Source organism: Lepidochelys kempii, chromosome 14 (assembly GCF_965140265.1).
Source record: "Lepidochelys kempii isolate rLepKem1 chromosome 14, rLepKem1.hap2, whole genome shotgun sequence".
In the NCBI taxonomy this organism is placed as follows: Eukaryota; Metazoa; Chordata; order Testudines; family Cheloniidae; genus Lepidochelys; species Lepidochelys kempii.
In genome coordinates, this window is record NC_133269.1 from 41,092,521 (window position 1) to 41,107,883 (window position 15,363).

The following is a 15,363-nucleotide window of genomic DNA, read 5'->3' on the forward strand; positions in this document are numbered from 1 at the left end:
AGCACAGCTCCCCCTCTCTGGCTGCCACACCACAAATCTGGGCTAAACCTTTTAGCCTAATATGCACTCAGAGTCCCGCTCTGACTTACCCAACTTAGCTCAGTTGTGACCAACTTGTGACCGATGATGGCAACTAGAAAAAACAAAACCCCTATTGGCGAGTGACTAGGGGTATGTCTACACTACGGAATAAGGTCGAATTTATAGAAGTCGGTTTTTTAGAAATCGATTTTATATATTCGAGTGTGTGTGTCCCCACAGAAAATGCTCTAAGTGCATTAAGTGCATTAACTCGGTGGAGTGCTTCCACAGTACCGAGGCTAGAGTCGACTTCCGGAACGTTGCACTGTGGGTAGCTATCCCACAGTTCCCGCAGTCTCCGCTGCCCATTGGAATTCTGGGTTGAGATCCCAATGCCTGATGGGGCTAAAACATTGTCGCGGGTGGTTCTGGGTACATATCATCAGGCCCCCGTTCCCTCCCTCCCTCCGTGAAAGCAAGGGCAGACAATCATTTCGCGCCTTTTTTCCTGAGTTACCTGTGCAGACGCCATACCACGGCAAGCATGGAGCCCGCTCAGGTAACCGTCACCCTATGTCTCCTGGGTGCTGGCAGACGCGGTACGGCATTGCTACACAGTAGCAGCAACCCCTTGCCTTGTGGCAGCAGACGGTACAGTACGACTGGTAGCCCTCATCGTCATGTCCGAGGTGCTCCTGGCCACGTCGGCTGGGAGCGCCTGGGCAGACATGGGCGCAGGGACTAAATTTGGAGTGACTTGACCAGGTCATTCTCTTTAGTCCTGCAGTCAGTCCTATTGAACTGTCTTATGGTGAGCGGACAGGCGATACGGACTGCTAGCAGTCGTACTGTACCATCTTCTGCCAGGCAGGCAAGAGATGAGGATTGCTAGTAGTCGTATTGTACCATCTTCTGCCAGGCAGGCAAGAGATGAGGATGGCTAGCAGTCGTACTGTACCATCTTCTGCCGAGCAGCCATGAGATGTGGATGGCATGCAGTCCTTCTGCACCGTCTGCTGCCAGCCAAAGATGTAAAAGATAGATGGAGTGGGTCAAAACAAGAAATAGACCAGATTTGTTTTGTATTCATTTGCCTCCTCCCCTGTCTAGGGGACTCATTCCTCTAGGTCACACTGTAGTCACTCACAGAGAAGGTGCAGCGAGGTAAATCTAGCCATGTATCAATCAGAGGCCAGGCTAACCTCCTTGTTCCAATAAGAACGATAACTTAGGTGCACCATTTCTTATTGGAATCCTCCGTGAAGTCCTGCCTGAAATACTCCTTGATGTACAGACACCCCCTTTGTTGATTTTAGCTGCCTGAAGCCAACCCTGTAAGCCGTGTCGTCAGTCGCCCCTCCCTCTGTCAGAGCAACGGCAGACAATCGTTCCGCGCCTTTTTTCTGTGCGGACGCCATACCAAGGCAAGCATGGAGGCCGCTCAGCTCACTTTGGCAATTAGGAGCACATTAAACACCACACGCATTATCCAGCACTATATGCAGCACCAGAACCTGGCAAAGCGATACCGGGCGAGGAGGCGACGTCAGCGCGGTCACGTGAGTGATCAGGACATGGACACAGATTTCTCTGAAAGCATGGGCCCTGCCAATGCATGCATCATAGTGCTAATGGGGCAGGTTCATGCTGTGGAACGCCGATTCTGGGCTCGGGAAACAAGCACAGACTGGTGGGACCGCATAGTGTTGCAGGTCTGGGACGATTCCCAGTGGCTGCGAAACTTTTGCATGCGTAAGGGCACTTCCATGGAACTTTGTGACTTGCTTTCCCCTGCCCTGAGGCGCATGAATACCAAGATGAAAGCAGCCCTCACAGTTGAGAAGCGAGTGGCGATAGCCCTGTGGAAGCTTGCAACGCCAGACAGCTACCGGTCAGTTGGGAATCAATTTGGAGTGGGCAAATCTACTGTGGGGGCTGCTGTGATGCAAGTAGCCCATGCAATCAAAGATCTGCTGATATCAAGGGTAGTGACCCTGGGAAATGTGCAGGTCATAGTGGATGGCTTTGCTGCAATGGGATTCCCTAACTGTGGTGGGGCCATAGACGGAACCCATATCCCCATCTTGGCACCGGAGCACCAAGCCGCCGAGTACATAAACCGCAAGGGGTACTTTTCAATAGTGCTGCAAGCTCTGGTGGATCACAAGGGACGTTTCACCAACATCAACGTGGGATGGCCGGGAAAGGTGCATGATGCTCGCATCTTCAGGAACTCTGGTCTGTTTCAAAAGCTGCAGGAAGGGACTTTATTCCCAGACCAGAAAATAACTGTTGGGGATGTTGAAATGCCCATATGTATCCTTGGGGACCCAGCCTACCCCTTAATGCCATGGCTCATGAAGCTGTACACAGGCAGCCTGGACAGTAGTCAGGAGCTGTTCAACTACAGGCTGAGCAAGTGCAGAATGGTGGTAGAATGTGCATTTGGACGTTTAAAGGCGCTCTGGCGCAGTTTACTGACTCGCTTAGACCTCAGCGAAACCAATATTCCCACTGTTATTACTGCTTGATGTGTGCTCCACAGTATCTGTGAGAGTAAGAGGGAGACGTTTATGGCGAGGTGGGAGGTTGAGGCAAATCGCCTGGCTGCTGGTTACGCGCAGCCAGACACCAGGGCGGTTAGAAGAGCACAGGAGGGCGCGGTACGCATCAGAGAAGCTTTGAAAACCAGTTTCATGACTGGCCAGGCTACAGTGTGAACGTTCTGTTTGTTTCTCCTTGATGAAACCCCCCGCCCCTTGGTTCACTCTACTTCCCTGTAAGCTAACCACCCGCCCCTCCTCCCTTCAATCACCGCTTGCAGAGGCAATAAAGTCATTGTTGCTTCACATTCATGCATTCTTTATTCATTCATCACACAAATAGGGGGATGACTACCAAGGTAGCCCAGGAGGGGTGGTGGAGGAGGGAAGGAAAATGCCACACAGCACTTTAAGCACAGCACTTTAAAAGTTTACAACTTTAAAATTTATTGAATGACAGCCTTCTTTTTTTTGGGCAATCCTCTGTGGTGGAGTGGCTGGTTGGCCGGAGGCCCCCCCACCGCGTTCTTGGGCATCTGGGTGTGGAGGCTATGGAACTTGGGGAGGAGGGCGGTTGGTTACAGAGGGGCTGCAGTGGCAGTCTGTGCTCCAGCTGCCTTTGCTGCAGCTCAACCATACACTGGAGCATACTGGTTTGGTCCTGCAGCAGCCTCAGCATTGAATCCTACCTCCTCTCATCACGCTGCCGCCACATTTGAACTTCAGCCCTGTCTTCAGCCCGCCACTTACTCTCTTCAGCCCACCACCTCTCCTCCCAGTCATTTTGTGCTTTCCTGCACTCTGACATTATTTGCCTCCACGCATTCGTCTGTGCTCTGTCAGTGTGGGAGGACAGCATGAGCTCGGAGAACATTTCATCGCGAGTGCGTTTTTTTTTCTTTCTAAGCTTCACTAGCCTCTGGGAAGGAGAAGATCCTGTGATCATTGAAACACATGCAGCTGGTGGAGAAAAAAAAAGGGACAGCGGTATTTAAAAAGACACATTTTATAAAATAGTGGCTACACTCTTTCAGGGTAAACCTTGCTGTTAACATTACATACATAGCACATGTGCTTTCGTTACAAGGTCGCATTTTGCCTCCTCCCACCGCGTGACTACCCCCTCAACCTTCCCCCCTCCCTGTGGCTAACAGCGGGGAACATTTCTGTTTAGCCACAGGCAAACAGCCCAGCAGGAATGGGCTCCTCTGAGTGTCCCCTGAAGAAAAGCACTCTATTTCAACCAGGTGACCATGAATTATATCTCACTCTCCTGAGGATAACACAGAGAGATAAAGAACGGATGTTGTTTGAATGCCAGCAAACATACACTGCAATGCTTTGTTCTACAATGATTCCCGAGTACGTGTTACTGGCCTGGAGTGGTAAAGTGTCCTACCATGAAGGACGCAATAAGGCTGCCCTCCCCAGAAACCTTTTGCAAAGGCTTTAGGACTACATCTAGGAGAACCGCAAATGCCAGGGCAAAGTAATCCTTTCACATACTTGCTTTTAAACCATGTATAGTATTTTAAAAGGTACACTCACCAGAGATCCCTTCTCCGCCTGCTGGGTCCAGGGGGCAGCCTTGGGTGGGTTCGGGGGGTACTGGCTCCAGGTCTAGGGTGAGAAACAGTTCCTGGCTGTCCGGAAATCCGGTTTCTCCGCTTGCTTGCTGTGAGCTATCTACAACCTCCTCATCATCATCATCTTCTTCGTCCCCAAAACCTGCTTCCGTATTGCCTCCATCTCCATTGAAGGAGTCAAACAACACGGCTGGGGTAGTGGTGGCTGAACCCCCTAAAATGGCATGCAGCTCATCATAGAAGCGGCATGTTTGGGGCTCTGACCCAGAGCAGCTGTTCGCCTCTCTGGTTTTCTGGTAGGCTTGCCTCAGCTCCTTCAGTTTCATGCGGCACTGCTTCGGGTCCCTGTTATGGCCTCTGTCCTTCATGCCCTGGGAGATTTTGACAAAGGTTTTGGCATTTCGAAAACTAGAACGGAGTTCTGATAGCACGGATTCCTCTCCCCAAACAGCGATCAGATCCCGTACCTCCCGTTCGGTCCATGCTGGAGCTCTTTTGCGATTCTGGGACTCCATCATGGTCACCTGTGCTGATGAGCTCTGCATGGTCACCTGCAACTTGCCACGCTGGCCAAACAGGAAATGAGATTCAAAAGTTCACGGTTCTTTTCCTGTCTACCTGGCCAGTGCATCTGAGTTGAGAGTGCTGTCCAGAGCGGTCATAATGGAGCACTCTGGGATAGCTCCCGGAGGCCAATACCATCGAATTATGTCCACAGTACCCCAAATTCGAGCCGCCAACGTCGATTTAAGCGCTAATCCACTTGTCAGGGGTGGAGTAAGGAAATCGATTTTAAGAGCCCTTTAAGTCAAAATAAAGGGCTTCATTGTGTGGACGGGTGCAGGTTTACATCGATTTAACGCTGCTAAATCCGACCTAAAGTCCTAGTGTAGACCAGGGCTATGAGAAGCAACCCAGGGACCTCAGGGCAATTTCAGACCCACCTACCCCCAGGAGGAACAAACAGGCCCAGAGCCGTTAATAATGTTCATGCCTCACTCGACATCTATGATGGGCGCTTCTTAGCTGCCACTGGGAAAGTGATTGTTGCCTCCATGAACTACCGGCTGGGGGCACTGGGCTTCCTGTCTCTGCCCCCAGCCGCCCCGGGGAACGCCGGCTTGTGGGACCAGCGACTGGCGATGCGCTGGCTGCGGGACAACGCGGCCGCCTTCGGTGGGGACCCAGCCCATTTCATACTCTTTGGCCAGGACGCTGGGGCTGCGTCAGTCGGCTTCCACCTTCTTTCCCCAGGGAGCCGGCCCCTCTTCACCAGGGCCACACTGCAGAGCAGAGCCCCGAATGCACCATGGGCTTGGATTTTGCTTGAGGAGGCCAAGGAGAGAGGCCAGAGGCTGGGCCAGCTGCTGGACTGTACCAATAGCGATGACACGGCCTTGGTGGGCTGCCTGCAGGGGAAAGGAACCCGGAGAGTTCCCCAAACACGAGTTCTCCATTTTGAACCGCAAGAAGTAGCTGGGGCTGCCCTTTGTGCCACCACCAGATGGGGATTTTCTCCCTGATGCACCACCAAGACTCCTGCAGGCCAGGCACGACCAGCCTATGACAATCGGATTTGGTTCCTCCTCAAACGAAGGCTCCTACATACTAATTTTTGCTACCCCCAGCTTCAACCTGGAGAATGCCAGCTCCATCGGCTGGGAGGAGCTGCTGTAGGTGGTCAGGCTGATAGTGCCAGAGGCACCAGAAGAGAAGGTGCTGCAGTATGTTGCGGCGTTCACCAGAAGCAGGTGAGGGAATCCCCCAGAATCCCCTTGCCCCCATGAGCCAGACCCTGAGCGCAGCTGTATCTTTGTGGCCAGGTGTCCACATCTTCCAGGAAGACCCGGGTCAATGCCATGTGGAAGAAGGGATCCCTCTGAAAAATACTTAATCTATTTGGGTGAAGCCCCTGACCTAGAGCTCATCTTACTTGAAGAAGGTAAAATCTGAGCCCCCTAGTTACAAGTTAGGGATAATTCCCTTCTTCCCGCATCAGGATGTCGGTGATCCCACAAACACACCCATCCTCATTCAAGGAAACAAGACTTTTAGCCAGTAGCCAGTGATCTCAAAGCTCTGCCTGCCCTTTCCCAGCCCTGCCACACAAACTCCAGGGCTGTCCATGCGACAAATACTATACAGGCATCGCTATAGCACCCATCATGTCAATACAGTCTGCAGCAGCCAAAGGGGTTGCTCCAGCGGTGGAGGAAATCACCTGCCCAAAAACCAGGAGCCACATCGACAAAAGCCGCTTTCCAACAACATAACTACAGCTGCTCCAGGGGCTAAGTCAGCACAGCTTTGGCAGTCTGGGTATGTTTTTTTCACGTCTCCGACTGAGATAACTGTGGCAACTTAACTATTAAGTGTACATCCGGGCATATGTAGACTGGCATGCTCCCTTGCAGAAAAAATAAACAAGTGTAAGCAAGGTCTGGATGAGCTCTTCCCTGACATCGAGTGATGAGCTGGAGAAGAGGATTTCAGGTGCTGATCTCGTTTGCATGGGCACAAGCCCCCTGCCTAGGGGCTCAGCATGATGGCATTTCTTTGCCCAAATGATCACTTTTGGCTGGTGTTGGATCCCCAGACTCTTTGTTATTGGGACAGGGGTAATAAAGGGTTGTTATCTTTGTTGTGTGAATCAAGGGCAGCAGAACTGCTTGTACCCTGATTGAGGGACTCACCCTCAACTAAACGGCACTCGCTAGGCAGGGGACATGGGTGCCAAAGCTCCGTGAGTTATGAAAAGGTGGGGATAAGCACTTGTGCCTGGTGGTGTGGGCTTTGCTTAAGTACCCTGGACATTCTTTAATCCTTTTTCTCTTTAGTGTGTGATAACCAAGTTGATTGAGAGTCTTATTACACACCGCAAAGCTGAAATCACTGATAACCAGCTCTAAGTATTAGATCTGCTTTGGGACAGTGTCTCTGATGCAAGAGACTGCCCAGTATGTATTAGTAAGCTCGTGCACTGACAGCTAAAATCACTGAGACCTGTGTTAAGTGGTGGGACCTGAAAACGTCATGGCAAGTGGGCTGGCAGGGTGGCCAGCAGAGAGGAGCAGTGAACAAGTGCCCAGACAGTGGAGCGAGCAAGGTACCTTCTTCCCCGCCACTCCACCCGGGGGGGGGAAGTGAACTCTGCAGATGCACCTCTGAACTCTGGGCCTGCACTAACCAAGGACAACAACTGTGAGTGGGGTACAGGGAATGGGACGGGCATGTCAAAGGGACATTTGGTTGCTGGACTTAAGAACCTGAGGGAAAAGGAACTGCCCAGCTTACTCGGGAGTGGGTCTTTTGCTCATGCCTAATGTTTATGAACTCTTTTTGGGGCGTTTTCCCAAATTAATGATGGGTTACTTCCCTCCTGTCATGAAAAGTTTCTTTCCTACACTCAGATTCCAGACTTCCGAGAGGGGAAGTACATAAGAACATAAGAACTGCCATATTGGGTCAGTGTAAGATGGTGACCGTTTTTATTAGGGCAGCATGTCACATCATCCTAGTTGAAAGGACAAGTGAGAGAGGCCATCTTAAATGAGGGCAAATGGTGGCTTCAGGCTCCCTTCCCAATTCAGGTCTTCCTATGTTCCCTGACATCCCAGTGTCATTCCCTGTCCTTCCCCATCCACCCCCCCCACCCCGCTGCATGTTGCTCTGTCCCCCACGCTGCCCTTTCCTGTGTCTGTGAGCACAAAGGATGCCCATCTGCCTGGCTTCAGTCCCATTGCAAACAATGGAAAACAGTGGCCATCTTCCCTAGGGAAGGTCTCACTTTACAAGGGGCTCTAGGCCAATGGCAGCCATTATAACTCAGGGCTGCCTGTGGCTTCAATCTCATAGAGATAATTGGAAGACAGTGGCCATGTTTATACAGGGAAACCTGTAGCATCACCCCATATGTAAAGACCGGGTGGCAGCAGCCATCTTAACTGAGAACATCCTATGGCTTTACTCTAATTTGAAACAACACAAGATGGCAGCCATTTTGGAAAGGGGCCAAACTTTTCAAGTTGGCTCATCATCACCCCTGCATCTGGGATGCCAGCTGGTGCCAGCTCCCTGTTCCTGTCCCTGCCAATCCCTGATACTAACCTCAGTGGAGCATGTTCATTTTCCACAAAGGAAACCCATGGTGGGGAAAGGTAGTGCGAAGCAGTGGCCCCGCTATGACCTCACAAAGCAGAACTTTGAGCGCGTCAGCTTTAAGCCACCCCAAGTTGAGAAGGCATCTCCCACCTTGCACTGTGAATTCTTGGCATCACAGCTGTCAGAGAAACCAAGAGTCCCAGATGAGCATCAGTAGGATGGGAGGATGGCAGCCCTAGAGGGGAAAGGTCCCGTGTCTCCCCACCCCTCTGAGTCCCCCAGTTCCTCAAACGTGGGGCTGGATTGGAGATGGCTCCCCTCTAGAAGAGAAAGATCCCAGCTCACATTCTTATTTCCATGGGATCTTCTGGCCTCCTAGAGAGGCCCCATTCTCCTGCCTGGGGTAGAAATCGCATCCCCTGGGAACTCCAGAACTCATCTACTGTAGGGAAGACACAGGTTCTACCCCTTCTTCTATTGCTTGGCTGGGTAGGAAGATGACAACCATGTTTCCTCTCCAAGGTTCCCCCATATACCCTCCATTCCAATGAAGCAGGAATGAGCTCAGACACATGGATTCCTCGCAGGGTGGATGGGGATGGATCCAAGGACACTGGGCGATGGGGGCAGGTGGCTGGTAATGGTACAGAAGAGAAAGGAGGCAGTGAAAGAATGACATGCAGCTGAGTCTCGGGAGGGGCACAGCCATTGTGTAATTGTGTACAACAGGGACTGAATGAGAATCCAGTGGCTGCTGGGAATCCTGAATGCCAGGGGCCCTCTTAGGTGAGGCAGAACAGAACCTTGCACACTGGACCCCGGGGTTCACAGATGCTGGGAAACACGGGAACTCCAGCAGCAGAGCATCCCCTACTGCAACAATGTAGCACTAGGGGACAGCCCTGACCGTGCAGGGACTGCCCCCTGCTGAACCCCCCATGCCACTATCTGCAGCAAAGCGCCCCCTAGTGCACGGGGAATAGCACTGACTGTAGGGGGCGAGTGTCCGATACCGAGCCCACGCAGCGCCTGGTTTCCCCTGCAGGTCTCCCCTCCCATTTGCAAGTAGACCTAACCCTGCATAGTCTGAGCTCATCCCCACTGCTGTTAACCCCATTCGCTCTGTGTCCTGCAGGAGCAGACCCAAGTTGTGCCCAGCCTGGGCGGCTGGGGATGAAGAGCTGAGCACTTACAATCCTCTGATGGGAGGAACCCTCCATGCAGACAAGAGCATCCAGTTCCTATTAGCGCCCGCCGATTCATTAACGAGAATCCTGCTCATAAACCTGCTGGGAATCCATTAATTGACCCTCCCTCTGTATCTCCTCCACCCCAGTGCATTAAAGTATATTCAGTCTGGAGACAGAGCCCTGGTGTGTGGGTTGATTAGAAGCTCCTGAGCAGGGGGGACAGTGTGTGTGAGAGAGAGAGAGAGAGAGAGAGAATTGTGGGTGGGGTTGGGAGTTAAGTGGTGAGATAATGAGGGACACAGATTATATAAGGGAGTAAATGATGCTCTGGGGTTTGAAGAGGCAAATGACAAAGCCCAGAGATCACACTGTGCATCCAGAGCCAGATATGGAACCCAGGAGTTCTGACTTCCAGACTCCCCTGGTCTAACCAACTAGACCCCAACTGCCTCATGGAACTGGGATAGAACCCAGGCATTTTGGCTTCCAGCTCACATTTGTCTACTCCACTAAACCCTACTCTCATCTCCAAGCTGGAGATAACACCCAGGAGTCCTAACTCCCAGCCCTCCTCTGCTCTAACCACTAGATCCCACTCCCCTCCCAGTTCTTGGGAGAGAACCGAGGAGTTCTGACTCCCATCCTCCATGCTCTAACCCACTAGAAACAAACCCTCCCCTTGCTGGTGCTCAGTGGACAGTGAGGAAGAACTGTACACACCAGGGAGTCTCAGTAAATGGGTAGTTTATTGATGACACTTGTGGGCCATTATACGATACAAGCCACAGACACAGGTACTTTCCCAGCGAGCTGGCAGGGTGCGGAGGAGAAGGCTAAGTGGGTATAGGGACAGGGAGAGCTCCACAAACACACAGCACAACCCCCTCCCCCTCCCATGACCCATATCCCTGCACAGATCCCCTCTGAGAAGCAGGTACTCTGTGGTCCAATCAGCTCTCAGCCTCCCTGCTCAGGGGCTGGTGGGGTTTGGGACAGGGGGGCTGGGCAGAGCCTCCACAGCTCACTATGAACTGATGGAAATGATCAACACTGCAATCAGAGCTGACCCTATCTCCCTTTCCCCATTCCCATGAGCCAGACAATACCCTGCAGTCCATGGGGCTGGATGACAGCCAGCAGCCCCGAGAGGGGAAAGACCCATATCCCATCAGCTACTCATTGTCCCAGTAGCTGGGGTTGGGATTGCGGACCCCCAAAGCATGTACTTTGCAGGGTGCCGGGAAAGGGGTTCAAACACCCTCCAGAGGGGCAGGGGATCCTCATGTCATAAATATAAAGGGAAGGGTTAAGAAGCTCTGATACAGTACTATAAAATTTTCTTCCCTGTAGGGGGTTAAGAAACTCCAGTAACCTGGTTGGCACCTGACCAAAAGAACCAATAAGGGGACAAGATACTTTCAAATCTGGGGAGGGGGGAAGAAGGCTTTGTCTGTCTGTGTGATGCCTTTGCCAGGGACAGATCAAGAAAGCAAGCAATCCAACTCCTATAGAGTTAGTAAGTAATCTGGCTAGAAAATGCATTCGATTTTCTTTTGTTTTTGGCTTGTGAAATTCGCCGTGCTGGAGGGATTGTGTATTCCTGGGGGGTTTGTTTGTGGGTTTGTTTGTTTTCTTCTTTCTGTAATTTAAGGTTCTGCCTAGAGGGATTCTCTATGTTTTGAATCTGACTGCCTGTGAGATTATCTTCCATTCTAATCTTACAGAGTTGTTCTTTTATCTTTGTTTTGTTCTTCTAATAAAGTTCTGTTTTTTAAGAATCTGATTGGGTTTTTAGGGTCCTAAAAACCCAAGGCTGGTCTTTGCTCATCTTGTTTATTCTCAAGCCTCCCCGGGAAAGGGGGTGTAAGGCTTGGGGGGATATTTTGGGGGAATAGGAACTTCAAGTGGTCCTTTCCCTAATTCTTTGTTAAATCACTTGGTGGTGGCAGTGTACCCTCCAAGCACGAAGAGTTTGTGCCTTGGGGAAGTTTTACCCTAAACTGGTAGAAATAAGCGTAGGGGGTCTTTCATGCGGGTCCTCACATCTGTACCCTTGAGTTCAGAGTGGGGAGGGAACCTTGATACCTCATATACAGGAACAGGCACTGAGGGCATGGAAAGAGGCTCAGACTCTCTTAGAAGGGCAAGCCGCCCAGATCCTGACTTCCAGCATGCCCCACAGCTCAGCTCTGTCAGATGTCAGCTGAAGAAGCATCAAACCACTATTTCTCTCATCATTTTCTGCTACTTTTATTATTATTTCTCCAGCTCAGACAGGGCAAGTGGGACTCTGCTGATGGGCCTTGTCGTGATGGGTTTACATCCTGGTTAGGCAAGGAAGGCAGCGGAGTTGGGATTGGGGCTGGTTCAAACCTAAATTTTGGGAGTCTGAAGCTGGCTAAAGCTGGGAAGGGCTTGAGGAGAGCTGACGGGCAGGGTGGCTAAGGTTAGTCTTAATGTTAAAGGTTTATGAGTTAGGGTCAGATTTGGGGAGCAGAATTATAAGTAGGGTGTTAGGGCTGGGAACTGGGATTTATGGGTTCCGGTTGCAGCTGAGGGTTAGGGTTAAGTGGAAGGATGATGGGGCATAGTTGGAACTGTTCAGTTCAGAGTTACGGGGTGACTGTTAGGATTGTAGAAGATGCAACAGGCTTATAGGGTAGGGCTGGGTGTGGGGGTAAATGGTGGGGTTCTTGGTTAGCATTAGTGGGGATGGGGTAGAGTGTAAAGGGGAGAGAGCGAGAGCGCTGGGGGGGCTGGGCGAGGTGACAGGATTATAGGGCTATGGGATACAAGGAGCATAATAGGGTTTGAATTAGGGGGTAGAATAAGGGTTGGGAGACAGGATTAAGGGATATCATTTGGGCATTAGCAATGGTGTGGGTTAGGTTTGAGGTGTCAGGGTTAGGGTTAGGGCTATGGGCACACGGTTAAGGTAACAGTGTGAGGGATTTGGCTATGGTGTGGGGTTAAGAAATGAGTGTTAGGGTTGGGGTGTCACTGTGCAGGTTAGGGTGCTGGGAATAGGGTTAAGATATTAGGGTTATGGGCATAGGATTAAAATGTCAGTGTTAGGGTTAGGGCTATAGGCATAGGGTTAAGGTAGAATCATAGAATCATAGAATATCAGGGTTGGAAGGGACCTCAGGAAGTCATCTAGCCCAACCCCCTGCTCAAAGCAGGACCGATCCCCAATTAAATCATCCCAGCCAGGGCTTTGTCAAGCCTGACCTTAAAAACTTCTAAGGAAGGAGATTCCACCACCTCCCTAGGTAACGCATTCCAGTGTTTCACCACACTCCTAGTGAAAAAGTTTTTCCTAATATCCAACCTAAACCTCCCCCACTGCAACTTGAGACCATTACTCCTTGTTCTGTCATCTGCTACCACTGAGAACAGTTTAGAGCCATCCTCTTTGGAACCCCCTTTCAGGTAGTTGAAAGCAGCTATCAAATCCCCCCTCATTCTTCTCTTCCGTAGACTAAACAATCCCAGTTCCCTCAGCCTCTCCTCATAACTCATGTGTTCCAGTCCCCTAATCATTTTTGTTGCCCTCCGCTGGACGTTTTCCAATTTTTCCACATCCTTCTTGTCGTGTGGGGCCCAAAACTGGACACAGTACTCCAGATGAGGCCTCACCAATGTCGAATAGAGGGGGTTAGGGTTATGGGGATAGGGTTAAGATGTCAGGGTTAGCACTATGGGCATAGGGTCATGGTGTCAGTATGAGAGTTAGGTCTACATCCATATAGCGTTACCGTGTCAGTGTTGAGGCATCTGCTGAGGCATCAGGGGATGTTGCAGAAAACCTTGTGGCTGCAGCATCGCCATGCTGAGCTCTATCACTGCTGGGTGCAAACGGACACCGAGAGGGAATCCGAGAAACGGACGGGGTGGGGGGAGATAGAGAGATGTGGGACGGGAGAGAGGGGGGTGTCCATCTGTGCACAGCCCCCTGTAGCCAGCTCATTCTGTGGGGTACTTGCGGCACCAGAATCCTTACTGCTGTCCCTAGGGGCCAAGCCAGCCAAAACTGTCCCTGAGTCTCTGCACCAAATGAGCTGTGCCATCCTCCCCCAGACCTAACCCCCCCCTGCAGCATGAGGCACAGCAGAGCAGCAGCTGTGAGGAGCAGAGTCCGGGCCATGCTGGGCTTCTCCAGGTTACTGGCAGATGCTGGGCCATGGAAAGATGATTCCCCAGCACAGAGAGACGACAGGTTCCCTGCTGCCCCGGAGGCAGCAGATCTGGTTCTGAGGCCTGGGAAACGTCCAGGCAGGAATTTCCCAGCGGGGGATCACTCAGGGAAAGGGACAGTGCCTTTTTGGATCAACAGGAGAACAAACAGGATGGGGGATACATTAAATTAGCCCCAGGAAAAAACTTTGCTGACACCAACTCATTCGTAACCCCCACCCCCACTCCCCACAGCCATGCTACTGCTCCTCAGTCCCAACCCCCAGCCCTCTGTATCCCACCCCTAGGCATCCCCCCACAGCTCTGCTGATACCTCTCAAAGCTGATCCATAGCCCCCTGGTATCCCAGCTCTGGGATCCCATGCCCCCCACAGCTCTGCTGATGGCCCTCGGTCCCAACCCACAGCCTCCTGCTAACCCATCTCTCAGCTCCCCCCACACCCTGCAGCTCATCCAATGCCCTTCAGTCCCGAACCCCAGCCCCCTGCTATCCCAGCCCTGGGCTCCCCCACTCCCACAACACTGTTGATGCCCCTCAATCCCACGCGTCAGCAATTCCCTTCCCCTGCTGCCACAACAGATATCTAGGCTACATTTTTTGGCATAATGTGCACTCAGGGTCCCACTGTGACTCACCCAACTTCAGACAAATGGTGACAACTAGAAATAACAAAACCCTACTGCCATGTGACTATGAGAAGCAACGCAGGGACCTCAGGGCAATTTCAGACCAACCCCACAGGAGAAACAAACATGCCCAAAGCTGTCAATAATGTTCATGACCCAACCACATGTTGTCAGAACCAGGATCTCCCCTGGAGGCGCTCTCACAAGCTAAGAGGGTGGCAGCAGTGGGGTCCTGCAGGGATCAGTTCTGGATCAGTTCTGGGTCCGGTTCTGTTCAATATCTTCATCAATGATTTAGATAATGACATAGAGAGTATACTGATAAAGTTTGCAGACAATACCGAGCTGGGAGGGGTTGCAAGTGCTTTGGAGGATAGGGTTAAAATTCAAAATGATCTGAACACGCAGGAGAAATCGTCTGAAGTAAATAGGATGAAATTCAGTAAGGACAAACGCAAAGTACTCCATTTAGGAAGGAACAATCAGTTGCACACATACATAATGGGAAATGACTGCCAGATAGAAGTACTGCAGAAAGGGATTTTGGGGTCATAGTTAAGGCTACGTGTTAGTCATATTTTTAGTAAAAGTCACGGACAGGTCAGAGGCAGTCAACAAAAATTCACAGCCTGTGACCTGTCCATGACTTTTACTATATATAGTACTATACTATATATGTGTAAGCAGAGTCAGGATGAGCTCCACCCTGACATCTGGTGGTGAGGTGTGGCAAGTTGTGGAGAAGAACTTCAGGGGCTGATCTTATTTGCATAGGCACACCCACCCCGCCTAGAATGAGGCCATAGCTGCCCAAATGGTCACTTTGGCTGCTGTGAGATCCCCAGTGTCTCTGTTATTGCGGCAGGAAGAATAAATTGTTATTACCCTGATTATGGGAATCAAGGACAGTAGAACTGTACTTGGCTTTTTGTTATGATGGAGGGACTCACCATCAACTAAGCAGCACTCGCTAGGCAAGGGTCATCGGTTCCAAAACCCACTGAATGGAGAGAGGCTGGGGGTAGGTATTAATACTTGGTGGTATGGGCCCCCTGGTGAAGGCCTTACATGGTAATTGCACTTCCTCCTCGCTCCACT

General features: G+C 51.3%; 1 pseudogene; it reads left to right on the top strand.

Annotated features, from left to right (window-relative positions):
* The first annotated feature begins 5,052 nt into the window (after positions 1-5,052).
* LOC140897532 (acetylcholinesterase-like) lies at positions 5,053-5,827 on the top strand (annotated as a pseudogene).
* Positions 5,828-15,363: the final 9,536 nt, after the last annotated feature.